Source organism: Neovison vison, chromosome 11 (assembly GCF_020171115.1).
Source record: "Neovison vison isolate M4711 chromosome 11, ASM_NN_V1, whole genome shotgun sequence".
In the NCBI taxonomy this organism is placed as follows: Eukaryota; Metazoa; Chordata; class Mammalia; order Carnivora; family Mustelidae; genus Neogale; species Neogale vison.
Window position 1 is genome coordinate 214,974,019 of NC_058101.1, and position 22,782 is coordinate 214,996,800.

General features: G+C 44.2%; 1 non-coding gene across 1 annotated transcript; it reads right to left on the minus strand.

Annotated features, from left to right (window-relative positions):
* Window positions 1–3,504: 3,504 nt before the first annotated feature.
* LOC122890797 lies at window positions 3,505–3,654 on the minus strand. Its single transcript, XR_006381219.1, has one exon. It is a non-coding gene; the product is annotated as a small nucleolar RNA SNORA62/SNORA6 family (small nucleolar RNA).
* Between the last annotated feature and the right edge of the window lie 19,128 nt (window positions 3,655–22,782).

Here is a 22,782-nt window from a genome sequence, read left to right on the forward strand (position 1 = left end):
AATCCAATCTAGAATGTAACATTCATAACGGTATTATTAAAACATAATTTTTCTCTCTAAAATAACCCTCATTTCCAGAGATAGCCAAATCAGGACTAGTTTATTTGAAAAACAAGTCCAGTTTTAACAAATGTGGCCTAATTATTTACAAAAGCTCAGCAAGAACAGTGAGTGATCATATAGATCTTTTAGAATCTGCTTTACTGGAACTTCTTGTAAGGAATTTCTAGGTTGAACTTGTTATAGCCTCTCCAGGCCAGAAGCCAAGCCATGTACTTGCCATCAGACATGCCTGCAATACCTGTCGATTTGGGTGAATTCCTCTTCTTGAGGTCCCCAAGGGTATCCCGAGGTTCCAGCACCTGCCAAGAAGTGACATTCTTTACTCCCCTGGAGAGCCTGCTGGGAATAGTGTAAGCCACGTATTGGGCCAACAGTTCCAAGGGGCTTTATGGCTCCAGGTTTCAAAAAGCCAATCTGAGTTCCTTAAAGCTGTCTGGTCATATCTGAGTTGTTCTTTTTGTCTTTCTCAAATAGGGCATTCCAGTCAAAGCCTTGGTAAAATAACCCATGTTTCCCATGGTGTTCTATTACAAGGAGAACAGATTCTTATTGAACTTATTCAAATGACTGATTGCCATGGAGGAAAATACTGAGACCTTTTGAGTTTTAGAGGGTTCAGATAGAGAGAAAAGGTGAATGTTTTATTTACAAATAAATATTTTTACATTGCTGTAAGTCATGGACCTCTTAAGAAAAAAGTTTCCTTAGTCTGGAAGAGCAAACCGTAGAGTACCAGTAATGGTTAAAAGGACAGCTCCAACAGAGGAGCAGAAGCCATGTTTTCCCGCCAGAAAGGAGGGTTTAAGCAGTCCATGTCAGGCCAAAGAACAAAGGGAATTTCTCTGAAACAAAGGGAGTTTTGGCAGCTGCCTGGGAATATTCCTTAAAGTCTCCATCTCGAGTTGGACTAACCCCAGTTGGCTCCAGTTATACCATTAACACAGAAATGAGTAAAGGAGAAGCCCCGACCTCTATGAGGAGAAACAGAGAGAGGGAAAGTCAGAGTCCCCTTTCCTAGGGGTGTCCTAGCAACCTGGGTTTACTAGAAGGCTTATTTACGTAATTATCACCCAATATGTCAGGAGGGAGTTGACTAGCTCACTCGTTCGGGCAAACACATTCAGGAAGAAACCTCACATGGAGTCTTAAGAATGGCAGCGGTCCTTCCTGGTGACTTAGGTGGCTGTCCCGTGCCCAAGAAAGCCAACTTTATGTAAGACAGGAATATAGAGACGACATCAAGTTTCTGGGTCTTATTACCATTCCGGCCAGTGTACTAACTTCCATCCAAAAATCTGATGTTTTCTTCCCTGTGGATTAGCCACGGGCTAGAGGATTAAAGCCTGAGCAACTGACATGCAAGTGTTCCAATAAGACCATACTCCTTGAAAAGCCCTGAAGTGAGAGTAAAGGAAGGAGCGAGAACGGACTCACCAACTTTGCACCAAAGCTCAGAGTCCACATGTAAAGACTCACAGCCCCAGTTGGACGCCAAATGATGAACTTCTAGAACATAGGTGAGGTTTGGTGGGGTGAGTTCTGGAGCTCAGTACCAAGAAAGGATTCTTGAGGCCTCTCTGGTGCAAAATGGTGATTTATTAAAGTATGGGGACAGGACCTGTGGGCAGGAAGAGATGCTGCCCTGGGGTTCTCAGGAGTGGTCTATTATATACTTGTAAGGTGGGGAAGGGATTAGGGATGGTGTCAGTCTCTAAGGAATTTTGGAAGCAATGTTTCTAGGACCTTGAGGGGCCAGCTATTTTTGGGGGGTAAGTTTATTCACTACTAGTAATAAAACCTTTTTGTGAGACCCTTTACATGTCTATCAGTAGGCCATATGCTTGGGAATGATCGTCAATACTATCAGGGAGGTTTAGAGATAAAGTTTCCAAAGGAATTGTTAAAGTGTTCACAGGGTCCTGGTGAGGGGTAGGGGGTCTAAATTTCTTAAAAATGATTACAAAGGACACCTGGGTGGCTCAGTTAATTAAGCTTGAGCTCAGGTTGTCATCTCAGAGTCCTGGGATCAAATTCCACATCCAGCTCTTTGCTTACCAGGAAGACTGCTTCTCATTTCTGCCTGGTCTGCCTCCTCTGCCTGCCCCTTCCCCTGGACTGTGCATGTGCCCACAGGGGCTCTCTGGCTTGAGAGCACATCTGCTCTCTCTCTTGCTCTCTCTCTTGCTCTCTGACAAAAAATAAATAGAATCTTTAAAAATAATCATTTTGTCTACTTTTTACTTTCTCAATGTGGTTAATGAAGCTTGAAATTTCATGTGGCCTGCAATGTATATACTTACATTGGACAACACTGGGGAGTCAGAACATCAAACGGGACATTTGTCATACCAAGAGCAAAAAACAGCTTTAAATTTACATACACAACACGTTTTAGAGGATAAATATACTCTCCAATCTCAGCTAAGAGCTATTTAAATGCTAACTTGGTGTAACCAATATAAACAAAACTTTCCAATCTCAATGTAACTGTTATTTAAATTTCAACATTCCAGAATTAGATTTTTGGAACTTATTATGAATACAGTTTTTCAAACGACAAAAGTGATACCAGCTCATCTAAACTATCGACGTTATAGAGAAGCATACACACACTCACAAAAGAATCCAAAAGAATCCACCATGCTACTGCTCAGAATATTTTGAGCACTCATTACTTCCAGGTAAATGTATTAAGTGATATGAAATATTAAGGTGGGATTATATGTTTTATCACTCTGAAACCTGTTTTATTCTAATACTGTGAACACTTCCTTTTATTAGATATTCTTTCTAAAACTTCACATTTTACTTTGAAATAATTACAGATTCACAGGGTGTTGCAAAAACAGTATGAAGTTCCATATAATTTCCACTCCATTTCCCTGACAGGGTTGCAACCTCTGGATTACAGGACATCAAAACCAGGAAACTGACATTGGGATGCATGTGTACCATTTTAGGTCACCTACTCACAAGTGTCGATTCAGGTAACAACCACCACAATCAAGATCAGATTTCATCAACACAAAAACATTCCCTCTCAGTACCCCTTTCCAGTCACAACCACCCACCCCACCCCCAACCTCATCAGCCCTAACCCTTTGGTGACTGCTAATCTAACTTTGTGATAACAAAAACGTGATTGGCTGCCTACCGTGAGTGACCTGTACAGATTGGCTTTTTCCACTCAGCATCATGCCCTTGAAATCCACACTAGTTGCTGCATGCATCCAGAGTTTGTTCCTTCTTAATTGCTGAGAAGTATTCCATCTGGTATGGATGTGCCACTCAAGTACTGAAGGACATTTGGGTTATTTCCAGTTTTTACCATATGAAAAGTAAAGCTGACAGTATTAAGACCTGCAAAATATTTGTAACTATTACACAGTTTTGTATCAATTCCCTGACGTCTATGTAAACTGTTTTGTTTGTTTGTTATTAACTTGCAGCAAGAATTACTATCAAACTCCATTTTTTGGGCCACAGACCCTTGTGGTCTTAGCAAAAGACCTGCCCCTCATGAAGCATACTACCAACATTTAATGAGTGCATTGGCCAGGCAGCTATTTTTTGTTGTAATAATGATGTAACAAATGAATTTACACAGAAAATGTATATGCAGAGAACACTAATTCCTAGTGCAAATGCTGGGTCACAAGCTAAAAATATTTTTAAAGGAATTGCTACCAACTGGCCTTCAGAAAATCAAAGCAGCTTATCTTAGCCACCAAGGCTGTTACAATGTCCACTTCTTACAAGATGCACTAAGTTTTTTGTAGTCTTTAAAATCTGACTTGCCAAAAAATGTTGTTTTGTATTGAAGTAATAGAACTTATATATTTCTCATGTTTCTGGACTTGATTTGTCATTCTTTAACTATCTATTCATGTTCTTTGGCCAACATTCTATTGAAAGGTTAGTTCACTAACCTATCAAATTTGGCTCTAACATACGTTACAAAGAAATAGCCATGTATCTGAAATCCGACACACATATTAATAGCCCAAGACAATATCTGACTTTTCAATGTGGACGATAAAAATTTAGTGGATATGGTTCCCCAATTGATAAGTGCTCTTGTACTACACACAATGTCTTTATTAAGAAATTGCATCTAATTCCAGCTCTAAGTGAAAAAAATGAATGTAGGGATGCCTTGGTGGCTCAGGCACTTAAGCAACTGAATTCAGCTCCTGTCATGATCCCAGAGTCCTGGGATCGAATCCCGCATGGGGATTCCTGCTTAGCAGGGAGCCTGCTTCTGCCTCTGCCTGCTGCTCTCCCTGCTTGTGCTTCCTCATTCTCCCCCACCTCCCCCGACGAATAAAATCATTTTAATTAATTAATTAATTAAAACGTGAATGGATATCGCTTCTCTTAAATTCCCTTTGAAATACCAAAACATCAATTTTCTGTAACATCAAAACTATCTCCAGTTTCATTAAGAAACATGGCTGGCCTCTCTTTCGCATTTAAGGTCATCTAACCAATAGTTCCCAATAGCGCTCTTTAGACCAGCACTAGCAACACTAACATCACCTAGTAACTTCTAAGAAATAAATGCAAATTCATAGGCTCCACCCAGACCTACTTCATAAAAAAAACCCGGAAGGTGGTGGGTAGAGCCAGAAATCAAGCAACGTGTTTCAACAAGCATTCCAGTGGATTCTGATACATAGGAAAGTTGGAGCACCACAACATTCAACAAATTTAGTAGAAAGACATTAAATCTGGATTGCCTTCCATACTTTTTCTTTTCATGAAACACTTTGGCAAAGTTAATCACGCCACAGATACTAAGAATTCAGAGATATATTTTCATTCTCCCCCAAAGCAAAACAAAACAAAATGAAACAAAAATAAAACTGGAAACTGGATGTTAGCTTTATTTCCTACAAAAAGGAATCCTTAAAACTATGAATTGATCACAAGAAATTTCCTTAGAGAAGAAAAACCCAAAATGAACCACAGAGAACCAACAGGTCAGAACTGATATCTTTCAAACCAGAGACTCAATTAGTTTTGTATCACACACTGCCTGATACCCCCATTCCTACACGGAACTACAACCTATAGCACTTTCAATATTCAATAAACTAGCATATTAAACAGCACCTAGAAAACTATAATTATGCAAATATTTGTGGTCCAGGGAATAAACAAATAAATTGGTTAAATAAAAGTAATTTTGCATGGGCAGAATAAAAGTGACCTTTATGTTGTTTTGTCCCCTAATTTCTTCTAAGCATGTATTACCACCTTCACAACCAAAAGAAAGGAGAATCAGGAATATATGGAATGATACAGGAAAATACCCTACAAATACATCAGTTATTTTTTAAATTTTACCAATGCGCTGATAATCTCTCTCCTTCATGGGATCAAAATTCAAAAGAGGCTTTGGTAGTACCAGATAAACCGAGTTCCAACCTTCATGCTTATTAAAGTTTGAAACTCAAAGTGAACTCATGGCTATTAACCCAGTTACAAGCAGGTGTTATTATGGTAGCTACCTCCTATCCACCTGGGTAAGTGCCCCATTTCCCTCCAAGTAAGACCTTCTGAGCAGGGAACCCGATGTGGGGCTCAATCCCAGGACCTCAGGATCCTGACCTGAGCCAAAGGCAGATGCTTAACCAACTGAGCCACCCAGGCACCCCAAGACCACAGAACGTTTTTTTTTTTGTTTGTTTGTTTGTTTTTAAGATTTTATTTATTTATCTGACACAGAGAGATTACAAGTAGGCAGAGAGGCAGGCAGAGACAGAGGAAGAAGCAGGCTCCCCGCTGACCAGAGAGCCCGATGTGGGGCTCGATCCCAGGACCCTGGGATCATGACCTGAGCCAAAGGCAGAGGCTTAACCCGCTGAGCCACACAGGTGCCCCAGAAAGGATTGGTTTTGACTGAAGTTCGTTTTAAGCTGAATTTTATTTCTTGAAACCTGGAATATTCTGGCAGACTTATGATATTCGACAACTTTTACTTCTAGAAAAGAATGAACAGTGTATAAACCTTCTATCGTACATAGGAAATCTCATCTCTTCTCAGAATGCAGTCATCAGGTTTATTTTCTCCCTGACTAACCACCAAGTACTCGACAGATTTGAAGATCCAATACAGGCTGATGATACTGGCATTCTACATCCCCTTTAATTACCTGTTCCCCGCAAAAGCAACTTCATCTTTAAATGTATTGTGAATGCTCTTAATATGAAGTTTTAAGTAAGATTTTTTTAACATATCCCTTCTAGCAGTTTCTTCTCTCAACCAAAGTATCATTTAAATAGTTTTTCTAAACTGAGAAAGGGAGGGAAAGGAGAGCATGATCTAATCCTGTTGAAAAATTAAAATTTCCCTTGTTTACCTTATGATTTCCACTATTCCTGATTTCTGACTAACACTGCAGTTTTCTTGCAGTGTCTTTACTGACAATTCTTCTTTGACACAACAGTCAATCACTGCATAGAACTGAAATTAAAGCTCAATACGTGGAGTGAATGGTCAAGACTTCCATTTAACAGAATTAATTCACAGTCCTCAACAGAATATACTCTGTGTACAACTTCCAACTTATAGGTATATGAGCACAAGACAACTTACACGATGGACAGCATAACCCCTCCATCGATACCCAACATGTTCTGTTCCCATTCTTAAACTGCCTTTAGACACCAGGTCACGTGCACACCCATCTAGTTCCTCAAGACAGATTTTGCGCATGACGGATCTGCACTTCCTCAGCAGACTTTTAAGACTTTCTTGGCCACGTAAATAACCAAATGGACACCCAAAAAGGATTAGGAATCATCAGAGTTGTTGCTCAGGTCAATGTGCTCATGCTCTGAAGCTCCACACCGCTCCAGGAAGTACTTTCAAGGCACTGCCTACAGCATCCAAGACTCAAGTTCTGGGTTTAAATTCCAGACCCTGGTGAGAAAAACAAAATGAGAAAAACAGGTATATTACTTTTAAGGACACACTTCATAAAGACAACTTTCCCCTATCCTAGTAACATTACAGACACAGGATTCAAGCCCTAGTATGAAAGCTTATTTATTACATAAAACTTTCAAATGGATGGAACAGTTTTAGGCAGATTCCAACTAAAACTCGTCTTCATCTATTCTATACACATTTCCTGAAGCCCTGTCACTGCCAGGCATTGTACTACACAGTGTAGAAAAATAAAGATGTGGAAAGAGAGGTCCTGCCCTCAGGGGGCACCTGTGTGGCTCAAATCAGTTAAGGGTCAGATGCTCAGGATCTCAGGGTCATCAGATGGAGCCTCATGTGGGGCTCAGAGTCTGCATGAAGACTGCTTAAAACGTTCTCTCTCTCTGTCCCCACCCTCCCTCCCTCTCTCAAAATCATTAGGTTGTTTTGTTTTGTTTTGTTTTTAAAAGGTCCTACCCTCAAAAATGGTAAAATGTAATAGGTGATCCAATAAAACTTCTGTTCAAGTGTTAAATGAATTGTACATGATTTGGAGGGTGAGGTGAGCCAATAAAAAATACAATTCGAGTGTTGCAAGATGAGCTACACCTGACTGGAGTGATGAAAAGGCTTCCTGAGACATCTAGGAGTCCAAATGGTAGTGAGGCAGGACACAGAAGCAAGGGAAAGCATTTAAGAGAAAATCTACAGAAGAGAAGGTGTGAAGGTATGGAAATGAGGTCCCATGGTCCCAGCCCAAGACACAAGCAGTTGGCAGGAAACACAGACCCCTATATGTGGAGGGCACATGGGGATTGGTGGCAGTCTGCTTGCAGAAATCCTAAAGGAACACCAAAGAACTGAATCAGGAGCCCCTCGTGATGCTTGGCATTTGGACTTTATTTCAAAGGCAATGAGAGGGGCACCTGGGTGGATCAGTGGCTTAAAACCTCTGCCTTCGGCTCAGGGCATGATCCCAGGGTCCTGGGATCCAGCCCCACATCTGGTTCTCTGCTTGGCGGGGAGCCTGCTTCCTCCTCTATCTCATGCACCTGCCTCTCTGTCTACTTGTGATCTCTGTCAAATAAATAAGTAAAATATTAAAAAAAAGGGAAAAAAAGTCAATGAAAACTGCCACGTAATTTAATTTGACCAAGCAGAGAAAGTTGGATTTGCTTGCCTCGGGCCTGGACGCATAAGGCTTGTGATGGTTTATACAGTAAATGGTAGTTACCAGCCTGTGGGGCGAAGTGGAAAAGTGTGGATGACTTCTGAAGTGAAGGAAGAGCTGAAAAAGGATGGAGGAGGGAACAAACAACTCACTAGTATTGGCCTGCCCAAAAAACAACCTCCAAGAATCATAAATCCCAGATTCAGTAAGGCCTTTCCCAATGTACCCACAGAGACTAACTATCTCTCCCATGGACTCATTTATTCCATGGGTGCGCCTCCTACCACTGAAGACCGTTTTGTCTCACCTTTTCAACATCCGTTTGGTTCCCTGAAAGCAGGCATTTTCTATCCACATCACCAGTGACTTGAAAGAGCAATGACTGATAGAACTCTACAACTGAGGAGGCAAAAGCTTTCTCCGTTTATGGGCTGTAGAAAAGTTCCACACACCAGGCTTGATCCTTACACTACAGCTGAAAGAAGACACCTGTGTTCAAGGATGCAGGTAATTAAAAGGCACCAAGGAGCTATCCTATTTCTAGGATGTCTAAGGGTCTACACGCAGAGTGGAGCTCTAAAATAGTGTGAGGATGAAACAGCAGCACTGGTAAACTCACAACCATGCACACAAACACGGATGACCCTCCGTAAGGCAGGCCCAGGAGTGCATCCAACTGGATGACTCCACGTACACCAAATCCAGGAACATGCGCAAAAGCTCCCCAGCAATGGAAGTCAAGAACCGTGGCAGAAGTGACCCTCAAGAAGGTTGTCACAGTCTCTGGGGTCCTGGGTGTAATTCACATGGTGTGTTCCCCTTGTGAAGGTTCCTCAAGCTTTTGGCTTATGATCTGTGCACTTCTATGTACATATGCTGCGGTTCAAAAAGTTTACTTAAAGGGGTGCCTGGGTGACTCTGTGGGTTAAGCATCCAACTCCTGATTCTGGCTCTGGTCATGATCTCAGGGTCCTGGGATGGAGCCCTCAGTCTGGCTCCTGGATCAGTGCAGAGTGTACCTGACATTCGCTCTATGTCCCTCTACCCTCCCCTGCCCCCACAGAGACTCTCTCAAGGAAACAAGTATCTTTAAGAGAATAAATAAGCCTTAAAAACAAACAAACAAACAAACAAACAAACACAAAACTCCCTTCCCTTAAAAAGAAGAAGGGAACTTCCCCATGGGGAGGAAGACAACAGAACCAAAAAGGCCCAGGTGACAGAGCCAAAGAGAGACTGAGAGCCAAAAGAATACAGCATGTTTCAGTTCAGACTTCAAAGGAGACATCCAGGGATCCACTATTACCTGAAGTTCTAACGAATTGAGTTAGTGCTGACCACTTCCTCACCCAGCTGCCGTTTACCAAAATAGTTTTGTTTTTGCTTTTGGTTTTGTTTTTTATTGTGGGGGGGCATAAAGAGAGAGAGAGAAAGCACACAAGCAGGCAGAGAGGCAGGCAGAGGTGGAGAGAGAGGCAGGCTCCCCGCCGAGTCAGGAGCCCGATGCGGGACTCCATCCCAGGTCCCCAGGATCATGACCTGAGCCGAAAGCAGTGGCTTAACCCATTGAGCCACCCAGGCATCCCTACCAAAATTGTTTTTATTCATCTTAGAATTTCTTCAGCATTGACTGAAGCACAGGATGAACCTATGTCACTCAAACCTCCCATCCCAGCAACTAACAGCATACACTGATAAGTTAGCTGGCCTGGCCTCAGAAAATGGGAGGCAACTAAGGAAAATCAGACTAGCCTCTACATAAAGGTCTCAACTTCACATTATCCCCAACCCAATGAGCTAAATGGAAAGCCTACAGTAATAGCCTACAGAAGTAACTACCCCTTGCTCCAAAAGAAAGGAGATTGTGTGCTGCCCAAAAAGACTAATGTGTACTTTAACACTGTCTAGAAAGACACCCATCACCACTGCAGAAGATCATCAGAAAACAAACAAACACAAACTGACAACTCAGCTTTGCAAAAAATTACACTTTCTTTATCCAACCCCAACGTTTATCTTCAAACACAAGAAAGGAACAGACGTTTGCCAGTCAAGACAGAAAAATCACAACAACCAGCATAACTGTACCTCCACCACCAAATCGCTCATAAGAAGAAAACGTAATTCAGGACAGGCAAATTAAAACCATTCTACACATGGTCAAAAGAAAACGTCTAAACTCCTCCAATCCACAGAAAAATCCCTGCTTCCTCTCTTTTTGAGCCCATCCATACCAATAACCCAATGGATACAAGTGGCAACCTAATCCAGCCTGTTAGAAATGAGACAAAAACTTGGACAAACGTCCTCCCACAAGTCATGCGGTGAAGAGGACCCCTTTGCACCCAACACGAAATACACACAACCAAAACCACACATCAACCACCTGCAAATACAAAAAAGCCATCCTCAAAAAGTTGGAAAGAGGACCTCAAGGCTAGCCCTCCACCCTCTCCCACACCTTAAGGACACAAGCTCTTCCACCAAAGCTAACCCAGATCTTCAAGTACCTGGTGGAAGTGCCTTCCCTCACATGGCAGAGGCTGCCTATGAAGGCTTCAGCGCAGCTTCTGAAGGTGCAGATGCTCAAACCCCAAAAGCCTTTCTCTACAGCAGGTTCTCTGGTCATTCTGGCTTTCTGAGGCGTGAGGAGTGGGGGAAAGGGGAGGGAAGAGACAGGGATCCAGTTAAAAAGGAGGAGAAACAGCAAAACACAGGCACTGGTGGGCCCTCGCAACTTCCCAGGCATCCAGTGTTGCAAACTTGGCTCGGAGACCAACCACTCACCCTTTCCAGGGACCCAAACAGGGACGGGGAGTGCACGGGGTGCCCCCAAGGGCACCCCACAACCTCAGGGCCCAGACCCTGCTACCTCTAACAGGCGGCAGAGATGGCAGCGGCCCAAGAAAGGCCGCGGTGGGCGCGGGAAGCGGGCGGACTTGTGGACTGCAGTGTGGAGCTGTCGGGGGCGGGGGCGGGGGTGAAGCAGAGGAGATGCTGGCTGGATCTGGACTGGGCGCGCAGAGGCAGCCAGAGGCCAGTGGCGGGGAGTGGGACGGCTCCCTCCATCCCTCCTCACCAGGGTAAATCTCCCTTTCCCTGGGAGGAATGGCCACGGCAGTGGCAGCGGCGGACGATCGCTGAGGAGCCGGCGCCAGGGCTGCTGCACCAGAGCAGCCAGGCCTGAGCGGGAGCGACCCGGCCCGCTGCCGCCGCAGCCTCCCCCAGCCCCGAGAATCTCCATTTTACCATGGCGCGCCTCTCTTGGCCCTGGCGAGCCACGGAGACTTGTCGTCGCCAGCCTCTTCTCGCCACCAACCCTCCCTCCCCTTCCACCCTCTCAGCTCAGAGCAGGTACCTGGTCGGGCTCTCCTTATCGCGCAAGGACAAGGGTTGGCTGTACCCCCGCCCGCCCACCCCAAAGCCCAAAGTGGCGCCACTGGAAGGAGAAATGCCATCCAGGAATTCCTCCCAAATCTGCCTCCCTCCCTTCTGGGCGCCAGTCCTCAGCCCTACCTCTGCCCTTCCTCAGTTGCTGGCCCTCGCAGGAGCTGCCGCTGCCGCCGCTTGCGCAACCCCCACCGCCATCTGCGTTGCTGCCATCTACGCCAGAGCCGCCGCTTGAGTAGCCAACACCACTTGTTCAGCCCACGCAGTCTGCGCCAACGCCGCTGTCTGCTCCACTGCTGCTACCGCCGCCGACGCCGCCGCTGCCGCTGCTGGAGCCGTGGACGCCCAAGCGGTTGCCGCTTGTGCAGCCCAGCTGTCTGCGCCAATGCCGCTTGCACCGCCCACACTGGCCGTCTGTGCAGCCACCGCTTCCGCAGCCAACACCGCCTGCGGGGCCGCCGACAATGCCGCCGCCACCAAAGCCACCGCCATCTGCACCGCCACCGCCTGCGCCGCCGACGCCGCTGTCTGCACCGCCGCCGACTCTGCCGCCGCCGCTACCGTCTGAACCGCCACCGCCGCCGCCGCCACTTGAATCCCGACGCCGCTTGTGCAGCCCAGGCCGCTTGCGCCGCCAACGGTCCCTGCTTGTCTGGCGACGCCGCCACCTGCGCTGCCGCCTCTTCTCCGGCCAACATCCTCTGCACCGCCTCAGACGCCGCTTAAGCCGCCCGCAGATGCCCCGGCTTCGCCATCGCCACTACTTAGGCTGATGGCGCTGGCGGGGCAGACGGCGGCGGCGGCGGAAGCGGCTGCGTCAGAGGCGCAAGCGGCCCTGCGGCGTAAGCAGTGGCCGCAGACAGCGGCGTTGAGGGAGCCAAGCGGCGTTGGGACAGATGCCTTCAGCTGCACAAGCGGCTTTGGCTCGGAAGGCGTCTGGGGCTCAAGCGGTGGCGGCAGCGGCATAAGTGGCGGCGACGGCGGGGATAGCAGTGGCAGCGGCTTCGGCGGCGGCACAAGCGGCGTCGGTGACGGCGCAGAGGACGTCAGCGGCGGAACCAGCGACGGCGCTGAGGACTGCGTCAACGGTGTGAGCGGCCTTGGCGCAGACAACAGCGGCGGTGCAGACAGCGGCGGCTTCAGCGGCGTCGGTAGCCGCCACGGGGCAGACACCGGCTTCAGCGTCGCAGGCGGCGGTGCAGATGGAGGTGGCTTCGACGGAACAAGCGGCATCGGCGGCGGCGCAGGCAGTGTTGGCTGCGGAAGGGGCGGCGGTGCAAGCGGCATTGGCACAGACAGCTGTACTGCACAAGCGGCAACCCCTTGGGCGTTCAGGACTCCAGCGGCGGGGGCGGCGTCTGCGGCGGTAGCAGCAGTGGAGAAAACAGCGGCGTCTGCACAGACTGCGTTGGCTGCAAAAGCGGTGTTGGAAACTCAAGGGGCGGCTCTCGCGAAGATGGCAGCAAAGCAGATTGTGGCGATGGAGCGGTGGAGGGGGCTGCGCAAGCGGCAGCAGCGGGAGCCCGAGGGCTGGGACTGAGGAAGGGCAGAGCTAGGGCTGAGGACTGTCGCCCAGAAGAGAGGGGGGCCGGTTTGTGAGGACTTCGTGGACGCCATTTTCCTTCCAGTGGCGCCACTTTGGCCTTTGGGAGGGGGTCGTGCGGGGGTAGAGCCCACCCTTGTCCTTGTGCGATAAGGAGAGCCCGACCAGGTAACTGCTCTTAGCTGAGAGGGTGGAAGGGGAGGGAGGGCTGGGGCTAGAGGGGGCTGGCGATGACAAGTTTCCGTGGCTACCCAGGGCGGAGGGAGGCCCGCGCTGCTAAAATGGAGATCCTGGGCCTGGGGGAGGCTGCGGCAGCAGGGGGCGCCGTCGCTCCCGCTAGAGGCTGGTGGCTCTGAGTGCAGCAGCCCTGGCAGCTCCTCCTCAGCGGCCCTCCGCCGCTGCCACCGCCATTACCATTCCTCCTAGGCAACGGGAGATTTACCCAGGTAGGGAGAAAGGAGGGAGCCAGCCTGGGAGGGGAGAGGGAAGGAGCTGGCCCGTTTCCCGCCACAGGCCTCTGGCTGCGTCTACATGCTCCCTCCAGATCCCGCCAGCGTCTCCCCTGCCGGCCCCCTCCCCAGCCCCACACTACAGTCCACAAGTCCACAGCTCCCCATGACCGCCTTGGCCTCTCTCAGGCCGCTGCCATCTCCACTGCCTGTGGGAGGCAGCATGGTCTGGGCCCAGAGTTTGTGGGGTGCGCATGGGGGCGCCCCGTGCACTCCCCGGTCCCTATTTTGGTCCCTGGAAAGGATGGGTGAGTGGGTGGTCGGTCTCCAGCCAAGTTTGCAGCACTGGATGCCTGGGAAATTGCGAGGGCTCCCCAGTGCCTGTGTTTTGCTGTTTCTCCTCCTTTTTAACAGGATCCCTGTCTCTTCCCTCCCCTTTCCCCCACTCCTCCAGTCTCAGAAGGCCAGAAAGACCAGGGAACCTGCTGCAGAGAAAGGCTTTTGGGGTTAGAGCATCTGTATCTTCAGAAGCTGCACTGAAGCCTTCATAGGCAGCATCTGCGATGTGAGGGAAGGCACCTCCACCAGGCACTTGAAGATCTGGGTTAGCTTTGGTGGGAGGACTTTTGTTGCTTAAGGTGTGGGAGAGGGTGGAGGGCTATCCTTGAGGTCCTCTTTCCAAATTGTTGAGGATGGTTTTTTTGCATTTCCGGGTGGTTGATGTGTGGTTTTGGTTGTGCGTATTTCGTGTTGGGTGCAAAGCAGACACATCTCCAATGGAGACATATAAATGGCCATCAGACACATGAAAAAATGTTCATCATCACTAGCCATCAGGGAGATTCAAATTAAAACCACATTGAGATATCACCTTATCCCAGTTAGAATGGCCAGAATTAGCAAGACAGGAAACAACATGTGTTGGAGGGGATGTGGAGAAAGGGGAACCCTCTTCCACTGTTGGTGGGAATGCAAGTTGGTGCAACCTCTTTGGAGAACAGTGTGGAGATTCCTCAAGAAATTAAAAATAAAACTTCCCTATGACCCGGCCATTGGGCTCCTGGGTATTTACCCCAAAGGTACAGATGTAGTGAAAAGAAGGGCCATCTGTACCCCAGTGTTTATAGCAGCAATGGCCACGGTCGCCAAACTATGGAAAGAACCAAGATGCCCTTCAATGGACGAATGGATAAGGAAGATGTGGTCCATATACACTATGGAGTATTATGCCTCCATCAGAAAGGACTAAGGCCCAACTTTTGTAGCAACATGGAAGGGACTGGAAGAGATTATGCTGAGTGAAATACGTCAAGCAGAGAGAGTCAATTATCACATGGTTTCACGTATTTGTGGAGCATAACAAATAGCATGCAGGACATGGGAGGATAGACAGGAGAAGGGAGTTGGGGGAAATTGGAAGGGGAGGTGAACCATGAGAGCCAAGGGACTTGGAAAAACAATCTAAGGGGTTTGAAGGGGCGGGGGTGGGTAGGTAGGGGGAACCAGGTGGTGGGTTTTAGAGAGGGCAGGGATTGCATGGAGTACTGGTGTGGTGCAAAAATAATGAATATTGTTATGCTGAAAATAAATAAGAAATAAATTAAAAAAAAACAGTATTCCATTGTGTATGCATATATATATATATATATCTGTTTATGTATGTATATACTTGTGTATACATGTAGCTTTCCAGTTTGAGGCATTGTGAATAGAGCTAAGGACATCTGTGTAATAAGTTTGCATAGTTTCATATGGAAAAAAACAAAAGAAGAAAAGGTTGAGTTTCAGATATTCAATTTAAGAGTGTGTAACCTTGGGAAAGTAATTTATAACCCTATATAGTATACAGTAACTAGATGGCACAGGAGAAAATATACACATTTTATCTCAATAAAATGCATTTTATAATTTTATGTAGAAATATGTAACATTTGATATAAAAATGCATAAATATTAAAGTATTAAGTAGAGCTGATGTTATTCCCAGTTTACAAATAAGAGCATAATGATTGATTTGTCTACAGTCTGACAGTGTTTAGGTGCAACAATTAAAAACCAAGCTAAATCTTTTCTCTCGATATCCGTTTTACATAACATGTCTATTACGCGTAGGCAGAAAGCATGACACAATTTGAATCCCCATTTTTCTTTATATTTAATAATCTTTCTTGATTTGAGTGTATTGGGGAACTAAAGTCAAATGAAAGCCTACATTTGTGAAAATTTCACATTTCATTTCTGAAATGAAAAACAACATTTGTGGTATGAAAGCCAATAGAATTTTGTTGCACTCTTGATTCACACTCCATGGAGTAGTAGCTAAAAGAGAATCATTGTATAATTAGAAAATAACATCAAAATTAAACAGCAATAAATAAGTAAATAGACATATGCTTTCCACTACCCAGGTTAATAATTAAAATACAGTCATATGAAATGTGCAAATATGTGTATGTAGGGGGAAAACAGAGTGAAATGTAGTCTCAGGAGATCTGGCCTTGATGTTTAGGCTACCTTTCAAAACCCAGGGGTAGGATCTACTTTCTATAGTTACCACATTATATAGTTTAAACCTTAATTTTCTCAAGAAATTGCACAATACTCCAGCAAAAGGGAAGTATAGCTATCTATACACTAGGAAAAAAAAAACAAAATACAATGAATTAAAGCCATTTCCAAAGAATTCCAGATATAGGTTGAATGGATATAGACGTGGACACAAACTGTCATTCTTATGTTTCCATATGTTAAAAAAATGAAGAAAAACCATGTTTAAAGAATACACCAGGGTGCCTGGGTGGCTTAGTGGGTTAAAGCCTCTGCCTTTGGCTCAGGTCATGATCCCAGGGTCCTGGGATCTAGCCCAGCACTGGGATCTCTGCTCAGCAGGGAACCTGCTTCCTCCTCTCTCTCTTTCTGCCTGCCTCTCTGCCTAGTTGTAATCTCTGTCTGTCACATAAATCAATAAAATCTTACAAAAAAGAATACACAGGAAGTACAAGAATGGTGCCCCACCAAATCAAGAATATACTAAAAATAAAATTAGAACAGAATAAATGAAAGTTGCATTATAACTGAAATAAAATATTCTCCAGATGAGCTCAATGGTAGTAAAAGTTGAAATAATCAGGGAATATAAATATAGATCAATTGAGATTATCCAGTCTGAAAAACCAAAAGACCTATAAATGTAGTATTCATGTTGAAGAACTAAAGTCACTCAACGTATGGTCTCTAACTCCATGCAGTAAAATAAAGGTCATTCACAAAAGGAAACAGAAAATTCACAAATATGTGGAAAATAAATAACACACTCCTAAATGAGACAGGAGTCAAAAAAGAAATCACAGTAGAAGTTAGAAAATACCTTGAGATGATTGAAAGCCAAAAATCTGTCAATTGCTCATCTTTTGAAAGTGAAAATATAAAATACAAAGTCTTATGGGATACAGTTGTTTTTTTTTTTTTTTGAGGGAAACTTAGGATTATAAACATATATTTAAAAAGGAAGAAAGTGTTACTTTAACAACCTATCATTGTAAGAAATGACAAAATGAATAACAAATTAGTGGCTTGTAGGTGGCTCAGTTGGTTAGGTGACCAATTCTTGGTTTTGGCTCAGGTCATGATCTCAGGGTTGTGGGCTCGAGCCCCGTGTTGGGCTCTGTGCTCAGCGAGGACTGCTTTTGTCTCTCCGCTCTTCCCTTCTCACTCACTCTTTCAGTCTCTCAAATAAAGAAATAAAAATAAAAACTTCATAAAGGAAGAATGAGTTAAAAGGCAAGCAAAAGGAAAGAAATTTTGAAAGATGAGATCAGATATAAATGAAATAAGACACAACAGAGAATATCAATATACACAAAAGCTAATTCTTTTTTTTCCCAATTTATTTATTTTCAGAAAAACAGTATTCATTATTTTTTCACCACGCCCAGTGCTCCATGCAAGCTGAGCCCTCTATAATACCCACCACCTGGTACCCCAATCTCCCACCCCCCCGCCACTTCAAACCCCTCAGATTGTTTTTCAGAGTCCATAGTCTCTCATGGTTCATCTCCCCTTCCAATTTACCCAAAAGCACGTACCCTCCCCAATGTCCATAACCCTACCCCCCTTCTCCCAACCCCCCTCCCCCCAGCAACCCACAGTTTGTTTCGTGAGATTAAGAGTCACGTATGGTTTGTCTCCCTCCCTATCCCATCTTGTTTCATGGATTCTTCTCCTACCCACTTAAGCCCCCATGTTGCATCACCACTTCCTCATATCAGGAAGATCATATGATAGTTGTCTTTCTCCGCTTGACTTATTTCGCTAAGCATGATACGCTCTAGTTCCATCCATGTTGTCGCAAATGGCAAGATTTCATTTCTTTTGATGGCTGCATAGTATTCCATTGTGTATATATACCACATCTTCTTGATCCATTCATCTGTTGATGGACATCTAGGTTCTTTCCATAGTTTGGCTATTGTGGACATTGCTGCTATAAACATTCGGGTGCACGTGCCCCTTTGGATCACTACGTTTGTATCTTTAGGGTAAATTCCCAGTAGTGCAATTGCTGGGTCATAGGGCAGTTCTATTTTCAACATTTTGAGGAACCTCCATGCTGTTTTCCAGAGTGGTTGCACCAGCTTGCATTCCCACCAACAATGTAGGAGGGTTCCCCTTTCTCCACATCCTCGCCAGCATCTGTCATTTCCTGACTTGTTGATTTTAGCCATTCTGACTGGTGTGAGGTGATATCTCATTGTGGTTTTGATTTGTATTTCCCTGATGCCGAGTGATATGGAGCACTTTTTCATGTGTCTGTTGGCCATCTGGATGTCTTCTTTGCAGAAACGTCTGTTCATGTCCTCTGCCCATTTCTTGATTGGATTATTTGTTCTTTGGGTGTTGAGTTTGTTAAGTTCTTTATAGATTTTGGACACTAGTCCTTTATCTGATATATCGTTTGCAAATATCTTCTCCCATTCTGTCAGTTGTCTTTTGATTTTGTTAACTGTTTCCTTTGCTGTGCAAAAGCTTTTGATCTTGATGAAATCCCAAAAGTTCATTTTTGCCTTTGCTTCCCTTGCCTTTGGCGATGTTCGTAGGAAGATGTTGCTGCGGCTGAGGTCGAAGAGGTTGCTGCCTGTGTTCTCCTCAAGGATTTTGATGGATTCCTTTCTCACATTGAGGTCCTTAATCCATTTTGAATCTATTTTTGAGTGTGGTGTAAGGAAATGGTCCAATTTCATTTTGCTGCACGTGGTTGTCCAATTTTCCCAACACCATTTATTGAAGAGGCTGGCTTTTTTCCATTGGACATTCTTTCCTGCTTTGTCGAAGATTAGTTGACCATAGAGTTTAGGTTCTATTTCTGGGCTCTCTATTCTGTTCCATTGGTCTATGTGTCTGTTTTTGTGCCAGTACCATGCTGTCTTGATGATGACAGCTTTGTAATAAAGCTTGAAGTCCGGAATTGTGATGCCACCAACTTTGGCTTTGTTTTTCAATATCCCTTTGGCTATTCGAGGTCTTTTCTGGTTGCATATATATTTTAAAATTATTTGTTCCATTTCTTTGAAAAAGATGGATGGTACTTTGATAGGAATTGCATTAAATGTGTAGATTGCTTTAGGTAGCATAGACATTTTCAATATTTATTCTTCCAATCCAGGAGCATGGAACATTTTTCCATTTCTTTGTGTCTTCCTCAATTTCTTTCATGAGTACTTTATAGTTATCTGAGTATAGATTCTTAGCCTCTTTGGTTAGGTTTATTCCTAGATATCTTATGGTTTGGGGTGCAATTGTAAATGGGATTGACTCCTTAATTTCTCTTTCTTCTGTCTTGTTGTTGGTGTAGAGAAATGCAACTGATTTCTGTGCATTGATCTTATATCCTGACACTTTACTGAATTCCTGTACAAGTTCTAGCAGTTTTGGAGTGGAGTCTTTTGGGTTTTCCACATAGAGTATCATATCATCTGCGAAGAGTGATAATTTGACTTCTTCTTTGCCGATTTGGATGCCTTTAATTTCCTTTTGTTGTCTGATTGCTGAGGCTAGGACTTCTAGTACTATGTTGAATAGCAGTGGTGATAATGGACATCCCTGCCGTGTTCCTGATCTTAGTGGGAAAGCTTTCAGTTTTTCTCCATTGAGAATGATATTTGCGGTGGGTTTTTCATAGATGGCTTTGATGATATTGAGGTATGTGCCCTCTATCCCTACACTTTGAATAGTTTTGATCAGGAAGGGATGTTGTACTTTGTCAAATGCTTTTTCAGCATCTATTGAGAGTATCATATGGTTCTTGTTCTTTCTTTTATTGATGTGTTGTATCACATTGACTGATTTGCGGATGTTGAACCAACCTTGCAGCCCTGGAATAAATCCCACTTGGTCGTGGTGAATAATCCTTTTAATGTACTGTTGAATCCTATTGGCTAGTATTTTGGTGAGAATTTTTGCATCTGTGTTCATCAAGGATATTGGTCTATAGCTCTCTTTTTTGATGGGATCCTTGTCTGGTTTTGGGATCAAGGTGATGCTGGCCTCATAAAATTAGTTTGCGAGTTTTCCTTCCATTTCTATATTTTGGAACAGTTTCAGGAGTATAGGAATTAGTTCTTCTTTAAATGTTTGGTAGAATTCCCCCGGGAAGCCATCTGGCCCTGGGCTTTTGTTTGTTTGGAGATTTTTAATGACTGTTTCAATCTCCTTACTGGTTGTGGGTCTGTTCAGGCTTTCTATTTCTTCCTGGTTCAATTTTGGTAGTTTATATGTTTCTAGGAATGCATCCATTTCTTCCAGATTGTCAAATTTGTTGGCGTAGAGTTGCTCATAGTATGTTCTTATAATAGTTTGTATTTCTTTGGTGTTAGTTGTGATCTCTCCTCTTTCATTCATGATTTTATTTATTTGTGTCCTTTCTCTTTTCTTTTTGATAAGTCTGGCCAAGGGTTTATCAATTGTATTAATTCTTTCAAAGAACCAGCTCCTAGTTTGGTTGATTTGTTCTATTGTTTTTTTTTTTTTTTTGGTTTCTATTTCATTGATTTCTGCTCTGATATTTATGATTTCTCTTCTCCTGCTGGGCATAGAGTTTCTTTCTTGTTCTTTCTCCAGCTCCTTTAGGTGTAGGGTTAGGTTTTGTACCTGAGACCTTTCTTGTTTCTTGAGAAAAGTGTACCGTTATATATTTTCCTCTCAGGACTGCCTTTGTTGTGTCCCACAGATTTTGAACCGTTGTATTTTCATTATCATTTGTTTCCATGATTTTTTTCAATTCTTCTTTAATTTCCCGGTTGACCCATTCATTCTTTAGAAGGATGCTGTTTAGTCTCCCTGTATTTGTGTTCTTTCCAAACTTCCTCTTGTGGTTGAGTTCTAGCTTCAGAGCATTGTGGTCTGAAAATATGCAGGGAATGATCCCAATCTTTTGATACTGGTTGAGTCCTGATTTAAGACCGAGGATGTGATCTATTCTGGAGAATGTTCCATGTGCACTAGAGAAGAATGTGTATTCTGTTGCTTTGGGATGAAATGTTCTGAAAATATCTGTGATGTCCATCTCATCCAGTGTATCATTTAAGGCCTTTATTTCCCTGTTGATCTTTTGCTTGGATGATCTGTCCATTTCAGTGAGGGGAGTGTTAAAGTCCCCTACTATTATTGTATTATTGTTGATGTGTTTCTTTGATTTTGTTATTAATTGTTTTATATGGTTGGCTGCTCCCACGTTGGGGGCATAGATATTTAAAATTGTTAGATCTTCTTGTTGGACAGACCCTTTGAGTATGATATAGTGTCCTTCCTCATCTCTTATTATAGTCTTTGCCTTAAAATCTAATTGATCTGATATAAGGATTGCCACTCCTGCTTTTTTTCTGATGTCCATTAGCATGGTAAATTCTTTTCCACCCCCTCACTTTAAGTCTGGAGGTGTCTTCAGGTTTAAAATGAGTTTCTTGGAGGCAACATATAGATGGGTTTTGTTTTTTTATCCATTCTGATACCCTGTGTCTTTTGATTGGGGCATTTAGCCCATTAACATTCAGGGTAACTATTGAGAGATATGATTTTAGTGCCATTGTATTGCCTGTAAGGTGACTGTTACTGTATATTGTCTCTGTTCCTTTCTGATCTACCACTTGTAGGCTCTCTCTTTGCTTAGAGGACCCCTTTCAGTATTTCCTGTAGAGCTGGTTTGGTGTTTGCAAATTCTTTCAGTTTTTGTTTGTCCTGGAAGCTTTTAATCTCTCCTTCTATTTTCAATGATAGCCTAGCTGGATATAATATTCTTGGCTGCATGTTTTTCTCGTTTAGTGCTCTGAAAATATCATGCCAGCTCTTTCTGGCCTGCCAGGTCTCTGTGGATAAGTCAGCTGCCAATCTAATACTTTTACCATTGTATGTTACAGAATTCTTTCCCCGGGCTGCTTTCAGGATTTGCTCTTTGTCACTAAGGCTTGTAAAGTTTACTATTAGGTGACGGGGTGTGGGCCTATTCTTATTGATTTTGAGGGGCGTTCTCTGAACCTCCTGAATTTTGATGCTCGTTCCCTTTGCCATATTGGGGAAATTCTCCCCAATAATTCTCTCCAGTATACCTTCTGCTCCCCTCTCTCTTTCTTCTTCTTCTGGAATCCCAATTATTCTAATGTTGTTTCGTCTTATGGTGTCACTTATCTCTCGAATTCTCCCCTCATGGTCCAGTAGCTGTTTGTCCCTGTTTTGCTCAGCTTCTTTATTCTCTGTCATTTGGTCTTCTATATCGCTAATTCTTTCTTCTGCCTCATTTATCCTAGCAGTGAGAGCCTCCATTTTTGATTGAACCTCATTAATAGCTTTATTTTCCCAATTTATTTATTTTCAGAAAAACAGTATTCATTATTTTTTCACCACACTCAGTGCTCCATGCAAGCTGTGCCCTCTATAATACCCACCACCTGGTACCCCAACCTCCCAACCACCCGCCACTTCAAACCCCTCAGACTGTTTTTCAGAGTCCATAGTCTCTCATGGTTCACCTCCCCTTCCAATTTACCCAAATTCCCTACTACTCTCTAACGCCCCTTTTCCTCCATGCTATTTGTTATGCTCCACAAATGAGTGAAACCTTATGATAATTGACTCTCTCTGCTTGACTGATTTCACTCAGCATAATCTCTTGCAGTCCCGTCCATGTTGCTACAAAAGTTGGATATTCGTCCTTTCTGATGGAAGCATAATACTCCATAGT